The following is a 17865-nucleotide window of genomic DNA, read 5'->3' on the forward strand; positions in this document are numbered from 1 at the left end:
AAATAGAGCATTATGAAAGTAGTTCATATTGTATGATTGATACAACTCATTGCACTTGAAATGAAGGGTTGTGTAGTTAACTAGAGGTAGTATATTGAATGTTGATGATGTCAAAGAATGTGCATATACGGAAGTCATTAATGTAAAAAAAAATTTATAACTATGAGCCAAAAAAATTAATTAAATGTTTATTGAATTTTATTAATGAATGATGATATAAAGTGTGAAGTGAACTCAAGGATCTAATATTGGTTGGGGTACAAAGGAAAGATATTTTTCGTGTTTTAGATATGATGATTGAGATTGGTGAAAAGAGAAAAACTTGTGAATTACTAAGCAATGAATCAAAGTGAAATACTAATTTGTGTAAGTCTCATTAAGGGTTACTAATGTTGAATACAAGGTTTTTTTGGAATTACAAATGGGAAACATATAATTATGAGAAGGAGGGGGGTGAATAAGAAGTTCAAATTTCAGCAATTAAAACTTTCATCATTCATTAAATGCATGTAAGATATGAACTAAAAATAACATGTAAAATAAATGCATCTAAAACATGTAAGCACATACAAACTTGACACCAATATGATTACCCAGAAACCCTCCAAAATGAGAAGGTAAAATTGGGGTGGGGATGACACCCAGAAATATTTACTCTTGCAATAAACTGTAGTTGATTAAGGTTACAATAAGTTGGCCATGAAACATGATTTTCCCTTTGAAAGGCCTACCCTATTAAAGGCTTACAAAGACTATTAAGTCCCACCTTGTTAGAGGATTTTAACACCTTGTTAGAAGTATGCCTAGTTAAAGGACTTTAGAACATTCACTTGGAATGTCACCCTATTAAAGGATTTTCTAGTGACTGTTAAGTTAATTTTAGTCCAAAGGATTTTAACCTAACTGATACAATTGCTAGAGAGTAATAGTAGAGCTTTTGATCTAATACAACTTAAACTTTATCTTGCTGATTTTTTATCACAATTCTATCCTTCTTGATCCTCTCTATTCTGATATAGCAATGTTGTGTCCTCGATCATCTATTTTGTACTTAACTAATTCTACAATTCTTTCACATTACTTAGTCACCTTGAATGCTCTCTTGAATAATTTAGTCACCCCTTGATATCTTTCTTCTTTCACAGTTCTCTCTTTGCATATAATGTTTGGGGCATCATCTTCCTTATAAATACTTTGGTGGCTTAGGTTTAGGTATGAATTTACACATGACATTCATCCATTTTTCTACTTAACTCTTCCTATTTTCTAATTGGTTGCATGTAATTGAATAGGGAATACAAATAGAATCAACCTTATCTCCAAAAGATCAAGATCTATCTATAAGTGGGCATAAATGGTTTACATAGTTATTAGTACCATTACAAAAAACTATGTCCATTCTATGTTACTCAACACTTGAGGTTACTCACACTTGGCACATACTATAATTTGACTTCAAGCTCATAACTAAACTGTTCAGCGTCAACTATTTATTCGGCACTTGAATCACTCAGCATGGTCTATCTACTCAGTGCTTGAGTGACTCAGCACACAATTGACTTGGTACTCATTGAAACTCAGCATGGTCTATCTACTCAGTGCTTGAGTGACTCAGCACACAATTGACTTGGTACTCATTGAAACTCAGCATGGTCTTGTATTTACATATTATACTCAACAAGCATTACTAGTTTGGCATGAACTTAGTAAATGACATAAGTATGTTTACACTCAATTGTCAAAACCAATCTGAGATCAACAATCTCCCCCTTTGACATGAGTGTCAAAAACACATAAGTATACATAATCAATCTAATCTTCTCGAGTATAACATATTGACAACTCAACTTATATACAAAACTTCAAAAATTTCAAAAAAATTTGTAATAAGCTATATACCTCAAAATGTATAGCTCACCCTAAGTTAATGTGCATGTTTTGTATCAAAAATTTGTTCTCCATTCTGATTAGATTTGTCTCTTGTTGACTTTGACTTCAATGTGCTTATACTCTTTATCTGATATGCTCTGTTCCTATTCTTTTTCTATTCTAAGATTTCTAATCTTTCTTTCTCCTTTGTTTATTATGTTTGCTCCCTCTTTCATTATTTTCCCCCTTTCTTCTTATTTTCTTTCCCTTCTTATTTATCTCCCCCTTTTTGACACTTATGCCAAAGGGTTTATATAGTTATGATGTATTTTCCCAATGAAGATTTATGGACCTTAATGATTATTTTTAGAGCAACATCCTAGTTGTCACATGCAACATTCAATGACTTTATTTGGATAGCTAGCTCTACTACAAGGTGAACTAGGTTGTTTAGTGTAGAAAGATTAGGATCATTCTTTAATAAAGTTTCTACATAGCCCAATTCTTTATCGATTAATCCCATATGTGGGGTAAGGGAAGCTTGGATGTTTGTCAACTTGGCTCTTATATTAGTTTCTTTTGTTGTTAATACAACTAGTTGACTTTGTGACTGAAGCAATGTGTGAAAATGCTTCTCACTCTGAGCTAGGTTTTGAGGTAGTTTCATACCTAAGATTCTTAAGTTTCTCTCCAGACTCATAATTCTATGGCTTGTGTCATGAGTGAAGAGCGTGGGATCACATAGTTTGGTATACAATGAAAATATGTTCTCAAGTACCTTCTTTACTTTCTCAATCATTGTTTCCAATTCAAATTACATTAGTGCTATGTCACTAGATATCTTCTCATTCAATTTACATTGAAATTTTCTTTCAAACCATTCCAAAAGTTTTGCATTAGTGTCTTGGTGTTCATTGTTCACTTGTTCCACAATTTCTGATAGTTTTTCCAATAGTGGCTTTGATTCTTCTGGTGTTGGCAATCTAAAAGCATCTAAGAATATGTCTTTAATTTCTTGTGGTGTATGCCTTTGTCTATACTCCTTCCTAAGTATTTCCTAATTTTTCTTCTTCTCTAAGGTTTGTTGCATAATATCTATCCATTCTAATGTCATGGTTGCATAATCATACTTAGGTATCACTATCTCTTCATCTAAAGTTATATCTCCATAGTGAGTTGCCTTAGCAACCTTAGAAGAACTTGAGCTTGGTGCTAAGATCTATAGGGGTACAACTTTTGAAGGTCTTTTGTAGGAGTGCTAGATGTTGGTAGAGTTACCAATGATTGAATGACCTCTTTCTTCTTCTCCTTTGGTGTGTCCTTACTTTCTTTAGATCCACTTTGGTGAATCACAATGATCTAACTTTTAACTTGTGGTTGTGCATCAGGTTGATCATTTGTTGTTTCCTTTTCTTCTATTGTAGTCAGCCTCTATTCAACCAAATCAACTTTAACAATTGTGGCAACCTTTGTAGTTGTGTCTACTGATGTTTGTATTAAAGGTTGAGAAATAGTAGTTGAAGGGATGGTAGAAGGTGCTTCTTGTGTATTCACTTTGTAATGTCAGCTAGTGCCTTCTGATTTTCATCAACGTTGACCAATATTGGATTTTCACATAATCTAGCTTCAAGTGTGGATTGGTAAATAATCTTCTTCAGGTCTTCTGTCGTCAAAGGATTGATGTTTTAAGCTAAACTATTAGGAACATCCTTAAAAGTTATAGTTTCTATAGACATAGTTGTATCATGTGGATGGCTCATACTTGGCATTTGTGTGTCTTGCACACTTTATTCTTCCTACTGCTCTTCAACTATAGCCATGTCATCTATTTGTTTTTGTGTTTCTTCCATAATAGTATTGTCCTTTCTTGTTTCTCCCTCCTTGTCCTCATCTTCATCTCCATTATTTCTACCTTCATATGGATATTCTTCTCATTGTTTGACACTTGTCAATCCATAAATTAATTTTCACATTTGAATGAATTTCTTCACAAGATCTTCAATGTTATTCTGAAGAATGTTGAATGCCCTATATTTTGGTTGAAATCTTTGACCATATTTCTTGTTGGCTTTGACAATCTGACCTTTTCTCAACTCTAGCATCACCTAGGCTAATGTGGATTCTCTAATTTGTTTCTCTAGCTTTAAACAATAATGTCATTTATTTTCAACAATAGTATACAATTCCTTTGGCATATTATTATCTAATTCAAGTGGAGTGTTCTTGAATTTAAACATCATTGCATGCATTGACTCTTCTACTTGGTTATGCTCTTCTCTACAATGTTTTTGAAAGTTAATACTTTTCAAACTAGTCAAATCTACATTATTTCTAACATTCTCACAAATATTTTCAAGATCAGATTTTGGTGTGTGACTTACCACTCTAAAATGACTTGTATCCTCAGATTTTGTCCTCTCATCATTAGTCTTTCATTGTGAAATTATTTTCTTCTTTGTTTCTTCTACACTGGGCCCTTTTATTCTATAGCCTTTGTCTTCTCTTTGGCTTTTTCCTTGTCCTTTTGTGTAGTGGCCCTTGTGCTTTTCCTAGTTGTTGGTGTTGTATTCTTTGTTGGGCTTGGCTTAGCAATCTTCTTTGCCTTTGCTTTTTCCATAGGATGTGCCTTGGCCTTTCTCTTCTTTGGTTCTATTTGTACTAGTGCTTCTTTAGTTTCCTCTTAGTTGACACTTTATTTTTCCTCACCCATGCCTTGGGTCAATGCAAGGGGTTATTGGGCTTGTTTCTATTCTTCCTCTTCATCCTCATCATCATCTCCTTCTTCCTCTTCACTTGTACCTTCACCGAATTTGGCATTTAATTTCCTCATCAATTTTTCTTTCTTCTTCTTCAATGTGGAGGTTTTCTTTAATTCCATCTCAGCTTTGGATTTCATAACATCATAGTTTCCAAATATCTTTGCACTTTTGTCAACTTCTTTAGCTAGAAATGTTGTGATGGTGGTTGAGGCTTCATCAACATTAATATCATATCCTAAGGGTCTTAGCCATCTCACCCTAGGTGTTACAGCCTGTATGTATGTGTAGTCAATATCTACAAGGAAACACATGTCATTGTGATACTATTCAACTAAGGAAACATGTATTCTCATCCTCTACTTCATAGATTTCTTGAAGTCTTAAAAATAGTTGGCCATGACTATCTCAAAGTTCTCACCCATCTACTCAATATACACATTGATCTATACAATTTTCCAACTTATTTTACCAAAAGATGGGAATTCATTCTATACATAGAAAAATATGCAAATTAGAATTAATCCAGATTGGCACTGAGCACCCTTTGTCTTCCTCACTACTCCAAGATTTTTCATTATTTGTTGTTATTGAAGCTCTGCAAGATCATAAGTGTGATCTTTCATGAAAATTTTATGACCAACATTAACTATAATGTAAGGTACAATATTTTTCCTGCTAGATTGATAAAACTTATGATAAATAACCCTTACTACAAATTCTATTAGTGGATCTATGATGGTGTCTATTATCATTCCACACTTATTCCACTTTGCACTTGTGTTCTTTTCTATTACCTATTTTGAATCATTTGTAGGGTCTTTGGCTGATCTAGGGTTGGAAAACTAGTCACCCTATGAAAAATTCTTCTTGAAATTTTTATTGATCTACCCTCCAACCACAAATATGCATCATGTATTCTGCTCAACACTATCTTGGTCTATTTCATATTGAACACCATGGGAAAATCTAGGGCATGAGTCAAACCCTTTCTTTCAACAATGTTATATTCTTCTTTTAAAATGTCTTCTTCACTCAAATTGTCATAGGCTTGCCTTATTTCCATATAACCTATGCCTCCTACCTTGTAGTTGTAACATTTTCTAACATCTTGGACCATTATGACCTTAGGTGGAATCATGCATAATGTGCCTGATGGGTCTTGTTTATAAGCTTTTTCTAGGATAGCTTTAAAATTTGGTTGTTTGACCTCATTACTCACTAATTGAACATCGAAAACTTCTTTCTCTTTCACATTCTTTGAACTAGAAACCATTTGAAAAGCTAGGGTTTAACAAAATTCAAATTGCATAACTCGACTAATGAAGAATACCTTGGTGATTCAAAGAACTAGAGTGGAATTGTTGCTATAAACTTTGCAAATTCTTCAAACTGGATTATGAATTTCTACTTTTCTCTGCTTGCTCTCGCTTGAATTCATTATGATGAAAAATGGGCAAAAATTGATCATATATCCTTCAAAGCTTCACATTTAATGCTTAATTCTTGTATAGCTATAAACTTGACATCAATGTGATTTCTATTCCATTTGACATCTATAGAGATTTCCCTCACTTGATAGTTACTACAGACTCCGCATCCACTGACTTTGACTGGCAACTTGGCACTCACTAATATTTTACTTAGCATCTATTGAAATCTATTCATGCTTGGTAAAACATGAGAATTTAAAGATTAACCTTGAACTTTTCACAACATCAAGCATATTGATTCATGTCAATTTATTCTATTCAATGCTAGTTTCTTTTGGAGCTGATGTAAGATATAATACTTTGATTATCAGTCCCACATGCCTCTTTTTTCTTAGTTTGATGAAGTGTGACCACTTGACCAATTAGGTGAAGTGGTCCCTCTATTTGATATCCTTGATGACCTTTCTTATTGCATTAATGACAATGAGTCATGTCTTTAGGTTTGACATGCTAAATTGCATTCTTGCTTCTGCACATATTAGCAGTATGTCCTTTCTTTCCACAATAATGACAGGTGCATTTTGAGTTCCTACCTTTGTTATTCCTTTCTTTAGAAACTTTGGACGATTATCCTTCTTTAGTGCTTGTGTAGTGCAGTCCTGATATATCATTGTTGGGTCTAGGAGATTTTATTAATTGCTCAAAGAACTTGATGGCTTCATTTGTCTTGTTGAAACTTTTAGAAATCTCTCTGTCTCTTTTTATCTCATTTTGTAGTTGATCATTCTGCAACTTCAATGCATTTATCTCAATGTCTTTGACATTCAACTCATGGTGAGTATTTTTCATCTGACTTAGGGTATCTAATTGCATGTTGGAGAGTCTAGTCAGCTTAGTTTACTTCTCTTCTAGTGTGTTTGTTAGAGTTATCTTGTCTTCTTCAGTCATGACCTTGTCTTCTATAGCTCTCTTCTTCTATTTAGTTATCTGGTGTAGCAATATGGCTTGAGATTCTTGTTCTAGCTTGAGATTTCTAATCTCCTTAGCTTGTACTCTATTCTTTTCCATCAGATCTACAAATGTTGCATCAAATTCAATGGAGTCTCACTTTGCAAATAGCTTGGTGGTGTCAATCTCATTGTATTGTGTGTCATTCTTTGCAATGGCTATCTATTTCTTTCTCTTTAAGGATTTCCTTAACTCCTCCTCTCTAGCCTCATCTAGTGAATGTAGAATGATTGTATCTCAATTCCTTGGTTCTCAATAATCTTTCCTAGTTTTTATACTTCCATTTCAAGATCTTTTCTATAAGCTACAAAGCTTCTCCTAATGAGAAGGTAAAACTGGGGTGGGGATGACATCCAAAAATCTTTACTCCTACAACAATCAAGTGTAGCCAACTAAGGTTACAACAACTTGACCATGAAACATGATTTGCCCTATGAAAGGTCTACCGTATTAAAGGCTTATAAAGACTATTAAGTCCCAACTTGTTAGAGAATTTCACCACCCTATTAGAAGTGTGCCTAGTCAAAGGACTTTAGAAAATTCACTTGAAATGTCACCCTATTAAAGGATTTTCTAGTGACTATTAAGTTAACCTTATTCCAAAGGATTTTACCCTAATTGATACAATTGTTAGAGATTAACAATAGAGCTTTTGATCTGATACAACTTAAAACTTTATCTTGCTGATTTTAGATCACAATTCCATCCTTCTTGATCCTCTTTGATCTAATATAACAATGTTGTGTCCTCAGTCCTTTGTTCTAGACTTAACTAATTCTGCAATTCTTTCACACTACTAAGTCACCTTGAATGCTTTCATGAACAATTCAGTCACCCCTTGATATATTTCTTTTATCACTGCTCTCTCTTCACATATAACATTTGGGCCATTGTCTTCCTTATAAAGACTTTGGTGGCTTAGGTTTAGTTATGAATCTATAGTTGAGATTCATCCATTTAATCACTTAACTCTTCCTATTTTCGGATTGCTTTTATGTAATTGCATAGAGAATATAAATAAATTTGTCCTTATCTCCAAAAGATCAAGATCTATCTATAAGTTAGTATAAAAATGGTTTACATGGTTGTTTGTGCCATTACAAAAAACTATGTACATCATGTGTTACTCAACACTTGAATTTACTGATGCTTGACACATACTATAATTCTGCTTTTGGCTTGACACCTAAACTACTCGGTGTCAACTATTTACTTGGCACTTGAATCACTCAGCATGGTCTATCTGCTTGACACTTGAGTGATTTGACTATCATTGAAACTTAGCATGGTCTTGTATTTACATATAATACTCATCATACATTAATAGTTTAGCATGAACTTAGTAAATGACTTAAGTGTGTTGACACTCAATTGTCAAAACCAATCTAAGATCAATATGGTCCAGATTTGATTGCACAATCTGAAGGTGAAGAAGTCTAACATAGTAGACTAAGGAAGAAGCAAATATTGTTACACATATATCATTCTAAAAAGAATAGTATCAAGATCAATTGGATAGTGGGTTCGTTGATCTAATCTTGAAGTTGTTTGGACAATGGGTTTAGCTATCTTCTATAACTCGTAATAGGGCTGACACAACTCATAATATGGTTGGAATCTCTTAACAAGGATTCAAAGTCTCCTAATATGGACTCTATGTACTAAGTGTTGTAATAGAATCCTAACAGGGTCCATCCTATAACAAGGAATATTCATATTAGTACATCATTTTGTGGGCATCATTCTCACAGGGGTTTTCCCTCTGATCAATGGTTTCCCTAGTGAACACATCTAGTGTAATTGTGTATGTGCATCTCTTTATGGTTTTTGTTTACTTTGGTTGATTGGTTAAGATTGTTTAAAAGGATAAATTTTTTAGATTGTTACATAACTGATTCACCCTTCAACCCCCCCCCTCCCCTCTCCCTAGTTATATTAGTGGACTATTATTTCTAACAATTGGTATTAGAGCAATAGGTCCTTGAAGAAAAAGTTTAACAACTTTAGGAGATCCATGGTGAATTTGTTTAGAAATTAAAGTCTAAGATTTGATGGCACAAACTATGATAGCTAGTAGGATAAAATGAAGACTCATCTCTTGTGCATGGGTGTAAGATATTGGCTTGTAACCAAGACATATAAAAACATTGCAGAAGAAGACAATCTTGAAAGTTGTACCAAGGAACAAAGAGAAATACTCATGTGCAACATAAGGGCAAGAGAAACAATACTATCTTCTCTACCTAAAAGTGAGTGAGTGTAGTTATGTAAAACAACTCAAAACATCTCATAAAATTTGGAAAACTTTAGTACCTAATTATGAGGGTGATACACATGCAAAAAGAGTTAGATTACAAAATTTACATTGTGCATTCCAAGATGCTAGAATGATGGAAGATGAATCTGTAAGAAGCTATATTGGTAGAATATCTGAGATTGTATCTATTGGTGGAAAGAAATCTAATGATGAAGTAATATGGAAGATCTTGAAAAGTTTGACTCCAACTTTGCAGACAATAACATAGATGATTTAGCCGATGATACGTTGTACTACTAATTTCACCAAAGAAACATTACTTGGTAGATTGGAAGCTATAGAATTTGATCTAAAATAATATGGAGAACTAAGAAATGTTGAGACAACATTTAGTGCATCGAATATTAAACTTGGTCTAGAAAGGAACACAAAAGTGCAGTGAGACATTGCTAGCAGCAGCAAGTCTATTGAGGAAATGATCCAGGAAGGAGTGGCTCTTCTTGTGGAAAGAGAAAAAGATGGTAAGAGTATCTTTAAATGTTGGACATGTAATGTATATGTTCATTATGCATCTAAGTGTCCTAAAAGAGAAAGAAAGGATAAGGGAAGATTCAAATCTAAAAGACCTACAAATTTTTTATATGCTAATGAAGAAGAAGAGGAAGAAGAATCTACTCAAAACAAAAGTGAAAATGAATTAGGATTCATAGCTATAAAGGAGGATGATCTTAATAGAGAGATCAGAGAAAAAAGTGCACTGATCTCACAAATTGAAAAGAAAGATAAGATCATTGATAGTGGTTGTTCACATTACATGACTGGTAATATGAGTAAATTTGTCAAATTCAGAAGCCATGATTGAGGAATTGTCAAAGTAGGGAACAATATAGCCTATCACATTACAGGAATTGGATCTATCACACTAGATGGTAAAACAAATATTCATTATGTTTATTTTGTTGATGGACTAAAATATAACTTTTTAAGCATTGAACAACTTATGGACAAATGTTACCAATTGTAGTTTGGCAATGATACATGCATTATCAAGAACAAAGAAGGAAAACTACTTTGTACTAGCACAAGAACCAAAGGTCATGTATTTCAGTTAAAATCCAATGAAATAACATGTTTGATAGCTAAAGTTGACAATTGTTGGTTATGGCACATAAGATTTTTTCACATTAACTTTGATAACATTGTGAAAGCCAGTAATACACTTGTGAGAGATTTACCTAAGATCACTAAGCACATTGACATTATTGGTAAGGAATGTATCTTAGCTAAGTAGAAGAAAGTCTCATTTCCTAGTAAGTAGTTTTGTACTACACAAAAGATGGAATTGGTTCATACAGATTTGATTGGTCCTGCAAGAATGAGACAATTCTATGGAGAAAGGTATTTTATGATTTTTGTTGATGATTTTAGTAGAATGATGTGGGTAGCTTTTCTTAAGGATAAAAAAAAAGCATTTGATGAATTCAAGATATTAAAGAAAAAAGTAGAGAATGAATCTAGAGTTAAAATCAAAAGCTTAAGATCAGATAGATAAGGAGAATTCACTTCTAGAGAATTTAATATCTATTATGAAGAATATGGTATCAGGAGACAACTATCCTCACCCCATACCCCTAAGTAGAATGGGATTGCTAAAAGAAGAAACAAATCAATTGCTGAAGCAGCAAGAACTATGCTATTTGAGAATGATGTACCAAAAACCCTTTTGAGAGAGGTAGTCAATACAACAATATATACACTGAGCAGAGTATAGTTTAGAAAAGGTATGGAGAAACCACATTATGAATTATGGTTTGGTCACTCACCATCAGTTAAATATTTAATAATATTTGGAAGAAAATGCTACATTAAAAGAGATGATGATATTGGTAAGTTTGATCCAAGGACCAATGAAGGTATGTTTCTTGGCTATTCATTAAAAATAAAGATTATAGATGTTTCAACTATAGAACAAAAACTATAGCAAAGTGAACAAATATTAAAATAGATGAAAATTTTGGCACTAAGGAAAAGATGATGGATTATAACTCTCATGGAAATGATTATTCTAGGATGACCAATAGATACAATGAACTATTTCTCAAGACTAACAATGACTTGCAAAATAATGTGCAAACTAAATAAGTAAGAGAAGAACATAGCATAGTACCTGAAATAAGAGTTGAAGCAACAACTCCTACCCCAGATAAGAATATGATAAAAAATCATCCTACTAATTAGATAATAGGAAGTAAAGAAAAAGGAGTAATGACAAGAAGTAGCATCAATGAAGAACTATGCCTAATATCTCAAGTAGAACCAAAAAGCGTAGATAAAGAAATCAAGGATGATCATTGGATGAAAGCAATGGAAGAAGAAATTCAACAGATATTAAAAAATAACACATGGGGATAGGTTCCTAGACCAAAGGAAAAAAATGTGATTGGCACAAAATGGGTATTCAAAAATAAAATGAATGAACAAGGAGAATTAGTAAGAAACAAAGCAAGACTAGTATGCTAAGGTTACTCTTAGCGAGAAGGAATTGACTATAAGGAAACATATGCACATGTAGCAAGAATGGAAGTAGTTAGAATGTTCCTGGCATATGCAGAAAATAAGAATTTTAAGGTATATTAGATGGATGCTAAATCAGCATTCTTGAATGGAGAACTTGGAGAAAAAGTTTACATTGACCAACCAAAGGGTTTTCCTTTGACAGAAGAAAAGGATATGTTTTGCAAATTAAAGAAAGCACCTAGAACCTGGTATGCAAGGTTGGATAAATACTTAGCAAAGCTTAGATTTGCTAAAGGAACAACAAATACTAACTTGTACTTGAATCAAATACAATATGGTTTGTTGATAATCATTGTATTTGTTGATGATATCATTTTTGGAGGAAATGTTGAAGGCAGTAACAAATTCTTAGAAGATATGAAGAATGAATTTGAAATGAGCATGATAGGGGGAATGAAATTTTTCTTGGGATTGAAAATTGTTCAAATCAAAGAAGGCATATTTATTTCTCATACCAAGTATTTGATATATTTGCTAAAAATATTTGAACTAGAAAATTGTAAACCTATTGCAACTCCTATGGTAACTAGTCACAAGTTGTCAACCAAGGATGAGACACCCACTATTGAACAAAAGAAGTACATATCTATGATTGGAGGATTACAGTATTTGACTCATAGTGGACTAGATATAGCTAATGTATTTGGAAGTGTGGAAAGATTCTAGGTTGATCCTAGAGAATATCACAATACAAGTATACAAAGGATATTTAGAGATCTAAAATGGACATTAGATTATGGCATCTGGTATGATAAAAGTAATGACTTTACTCATTACACTTATACTAATGCTAATTGGGCTCAATATAGGGATGATAAAAAAAGAAGTAGTGGAGGAGCATTCTTTCTTGGTGGAAGATCGGTTTCTTGGCTCATCAAGAAGCAAGATTGCACCTCATAAAGCACTGCAAAGGCAGAATATGTTATAGTAGCAAACAATTGTAATCAAGTCATATGGATGAAATAGATGATGAAGTATATTGGAATTACATTTGAAGAATCTGTTATCATTTACTATGATAACATAAGTACAGTTAACATGTCTAAGAATCTTGTTTTGTATTCTAAGACTAAGCACTTCTCTATAAAGTATCATGTGTTGAAAAAGAAAGTTGTAGAGAAAGAAATCAGACTGAAGTACATTAATACTAAGAAACAGATTACTAACATTTTCACAAAGGCATTATGAAAGGATATATTTGAGTACCTAAGAGTTATGCTTGGGGTTATGCCCCTACCTATTTCTCAATAAAAGATGCAAGTGCATCAGTCTAGGGTATATAGCATCATTGTTAGACTAGACTAAATGTTGATGCTTCCTGAATGGGGGAGTGTCTATAGTGAATAGAGTCAAAAAAGGACTCTTGGTAATTGGTAATTGGTAATTGGTATACAATAGTGTCTCTAGAAACTTGAGTTGTTTATGGATCTATATACAAAATTGTAAAGCAACAAACTGACTTATGGTGATGTTGATTAGATGTTCAAGAAAATTGAACCATTTATTTACTATCTTTGACATTGATGTCAATGGCAGAGAAGGATGGCATGAAAAACATTGTACTATGGAGGAGAAGTGTTGAAATAAAGAATTTACATGAAGCAATATTTGATTGATCAAGAGACTTGTTGATATTCTTGGAACTAGATGTTCATCATCTATGTTGCCATCAATGCCAAAGGGGGAGATTGTTAGCATGAATGCTAATGCTATGGGGGGGTATTGTAGAATATTGTTATGATGCATTTATAAAATGTGTTTTTCATTAATGAAAATAGTAATAAGTTTGTAAAAGACTAACAGAGCAACAAACTATGATCTTTACATTGAGGACATTATATTACTTATCTACTTATGTGTAGTTACTAGCACATACTATAGTATGTATTTGTTACTTGGGCAAGTCCACAGAACCTTAATCAATAGTGTATGGAAGATATGGTTGATAAATAGAGAACCACATGGAAATAGAGCATTAGGAAAGTAGTTCCTTCTGTATGATTGATATAACTCATTGCACTTGAAATGAAGGGTTGCACAGTTAACTAGAGGTAGTATACTAATTGCTAATTATGTCAAAGAGTGCATATATGGAAGTTGCACATGTGAAATTTTTTGTATAACTATAAGCTGAAAACATTAATTAAATGTGTATTTCATTTAATTAAGAAATGATGATAAAGTGTGAAGGTAACTCAAGGATTTAATATTGAGTGTGGTATAAAGGAAAGATGTTATCCATATTTTAGATATGGTGATTGAGATTGATGAGTGGAGAAAAACTTTAAAAATCACTAAGTAGTGAAGAAGAGTAAATTTCTAATGTGTGTAAGTGACCTTAAGGGTTACCATTGCTAAATATAAAGTTCTAGATCTGATTACATGATCTAAAGGTGAAGAAGTCTGACGTACTAGACACAGGAAGAAGAAAAGATTGTTACACATCTATTATTCTAAAAAGAATATTACCAAGATCAATTGGATAATGGGTTCATTGATCTGATCGTGAAGCTATTTGGATAGTGGGTTTAGCTTCCTTCTAAAACTCCTAATAGGGTTGGAATCTCCTAATAGGAATTTAAAGTCTCCTAACAGGGACTCTTTGCACTAAGTGTTGTAATAGACTCCTAATAGGGTCCATCCTCTAAAAAGGAATATTCATATTAGTACATCATTTTGTGGGCATCATTCCCACCAGGGTTTTCCCTCTAATCAAGGGTTTCCCTAGTCAACACGTCTAGTATAATTGTGCATGTGCATCTCTTTATGGTTGTTGTCTACTTTGGTTGAATACCCAGCGCCCCCTTGCCCCCTCCCGCCCTCGCCCCTCTCAATTATATTGGTGGACTATTATTTTTAACATGGTTTTAGAGGTCACAATCAAGACAGATTATACAAGTAGAAAAGAGTGATTGATCTCTAGTGCAAAATAGTTAGACACTCATCAAGCATCTTAAAATTAAAAGTAGATATACATACCAATAATGGTATTTATATTTATGATTATTGGAATACATGTTAACACTAAGGAATTAGAAGGAGTCAAAACATCATCAATATTGAGTAATTAAGGTAAATGTGACATATGGTAAAGAAATAAGGGGAAGTCGATATAGTGGACCTACCATGTCAATAAAGGTAAGTGATAAGGAAAAGAAGAATGACAAATTAGGAATCTTATGACATCAGCATAAAAGAAGTTGTGATCAGGCTAGATAAAATGAGGCTCTTGAAGAAAATATCTTTGATGATTGATATTATGAGTATCCTTTTACATTAAGAGGGAGTATGAAACTTCTTCAAAAGCAACCCAAGAGCTTAGAAGATTAATATTCAGAGGGAGTCTAGAAATACATGTTTGTGACTGCATGATTTTGATGGGCCTACTCTTAAGTGCATCATGAGGAAGTATTGACTTATCACTAGAAAATAAAAATATTGATATAAGATTCAGAGTGAGTTAAATAGGCATCCTTGGGTGAAGAGATTTTTTGACAAAGTAACTAGAGGACCTGACTTCCCAAGATCATTGTTCAAAAGCATAAATTTTGAGATGAAATCCTTTGTAGATGATATTTTCTCTATGAGGATAAGTTCTAAGAGAAATTCCTTGGAATGTATTTTCCTCTATGAGAGAGAAGTCTGAGAAGAAAATCTTTGTTCCACCCTCTACTAATAGCTATGGTGGTTTATGGTGGATGTCAAGTAAGTCACTACATGGTGCTATGATATGCAATAAAACATGATAATCTTTCATTGACATATATAAATAGAAAGTAATCATTATAAGATGATGATCTTATAAATGGTTGACCTGTTATCATAATAGACTTGATTAAATTATTGTCCTAGAGTGCTTGAAATCATGATATTGAATAGAAATAAGATAACCATTGTATGGTGGTGATCTTATAAATGGTAGACCTTTGATCATGGTTCCTTGGGCTAGATTTTGTCAAACACCATGATAACTAGCTTGTTATGGTTCTTTGGACTAGATCTTGCCAAACACCATAGTTACTATATAGAACACACTTAGGGTGGTATTTTAAAGTTATGGAAATTTCCTAAATTATGTGTTATGAAAATTAAAAAAATTAGCCTCATAGTGAAATTAATATCATATTGAAATGACATCTCTTCATATTCTTGAGAGAAAAATGTGTTCTATAAATCCTTCATAGCTTAGAGGAAGTGTTAAGGTTGTAGCTTCCATTGAATTGATTTTTACATGAAATACCTTGTTTATGGTAAATCATTTTTAAAATAAATATCTTATATACATACATACATACATACATACATACATACATACATACATATATATATATATATATTATTATATTTAATATATTAAATATATAGTCAACATATTAGTATTACATATATGGTTATTTATATTACTATTATATTAATATGATAACTTGTGAAGTTTCACCATAGAGACATGTCTCCTCCTCTCATATTTATAAGCCTTCATTTGCATTTGGAACACAATCAATACAATGGAAATTGTTAATACATTGGAAATTGTTAATACATTTGTAGTGATCTTAGAAATAATGGTTGGAGATGCTACAAAAATGTTAGTAATCTACTTAGCATAAGTTCGTGGCTTTGAAGAAGACATTACATTTAATGTGTCAATCTTATGATAAGTTCTTAAGCATAAGACCATTAGGAGTTTGAAAGGGCTATTCACTAATACAAAGCATGGTTGATCACAAGATCATAAAGGCCAAAATTCTTCCTTGCAAGGATATGAATGGTTTGAAATTCAAAGTGAATCATAAGATCATAAAACCTAAGTTTGACATAAAAAGTATTTTTTTATTTTTCTGAGCTAGAAAATAACAAGAAGTTCTCAACCAATGAAATTTGAGGAAAGTACAGAGAATGCAAAGCTGGATAGTTACGTTGATGCTCCATTGAGGTGATAAGAAAAACTAAGTTTAAGGCTTGTGCATGCATGAAATCAATTCATAGAAATGGTTGACAAAGTACACATAGAATAAAGACATTCTCTAGGCTACTAACAAATTACCTATTATAGAAAAACAAGATTTCGAGAAGTTGCAGAGTGTTTAGTGTGAAGAATTTAGAGTTTTTAGTGCTAGCTACAGAGTTTCTAGATTTCCAATTCGCAGTTAAGATGTAAGACAAGGAAGTAGAATAAACTCAAGCAACAAAAATGGAGGTTACTAAAACTTCTACTTCAAAGGAGGAAAAACCTAGTAGAGGAAACCTAATAGATTTAAAGATGAATGGATAAAGATTTCATTTCAACCTTGACTTGGTAGTAGCTAGATTGGATGATAGAATTATCCAAGAACAATAGGTCATGGAGGATGATGATTTCCTCAAGTCTATTAAATTCAAGAGCTTCCTATATAAGGTAAAGTAGAGCGAATTGGTGCTAAAGCTATAACTAGGAGAATCTGAAGAGAAGATACAAGAAAAGGTTGATAACCTACATGTATATGATCTAGAGAGTGGAGTAATGAATCCTAAAAAGGCAAGGAACTTTGTGAAAAGAAGTGTTATGCTTCTGGTGCCTAATGGGATCTAGAACAAGCTTTCATGCTTGACTAGATAAGAAGATAGGAAAATACAATTTCCTATGAAGCATTTGGAGTTCATGGACTTTAGAGTGGATTAGGCTTCAAAATTGATTCCAAATCCTTGGTAGTATGGAGTATAGCACTAGATAAAATAAGCCAAAACTCATAGATGTGCAAAACACTACCCAAGATAGCATGATAGTTTGGACCCTACAAAGAACATTTGGCGAAAAAATCTCCAAGGCTAAGAAACATTTCTGATTCATGAATGAGGCAAAGGTAGAGGAAATAGAGACAAAGTTTTCCAGAACATTCCATGATTATATATACATCAAGAATCTGTATGAAGAAGAGCTTAGAAAGAGAAATGTCTATAAATAGAGGATAAAAGAGCTAGAGGCTAA

This window comes from Cupressus sempervirens, chromosome 7 (assembly GCF_028749045.1).
Source record: "Cupressus sempervirens isolate cs-2001-9-10 chromosome 7, ASM2874904v1, whole genome shotgun sequence".
Lineage (NCBI taxonomy): Eukaryota > Viridiplantae > Streptophyta > Pinopsida > Cupressales > Cupressaceae > Cupressus > Cupressus sempervirens.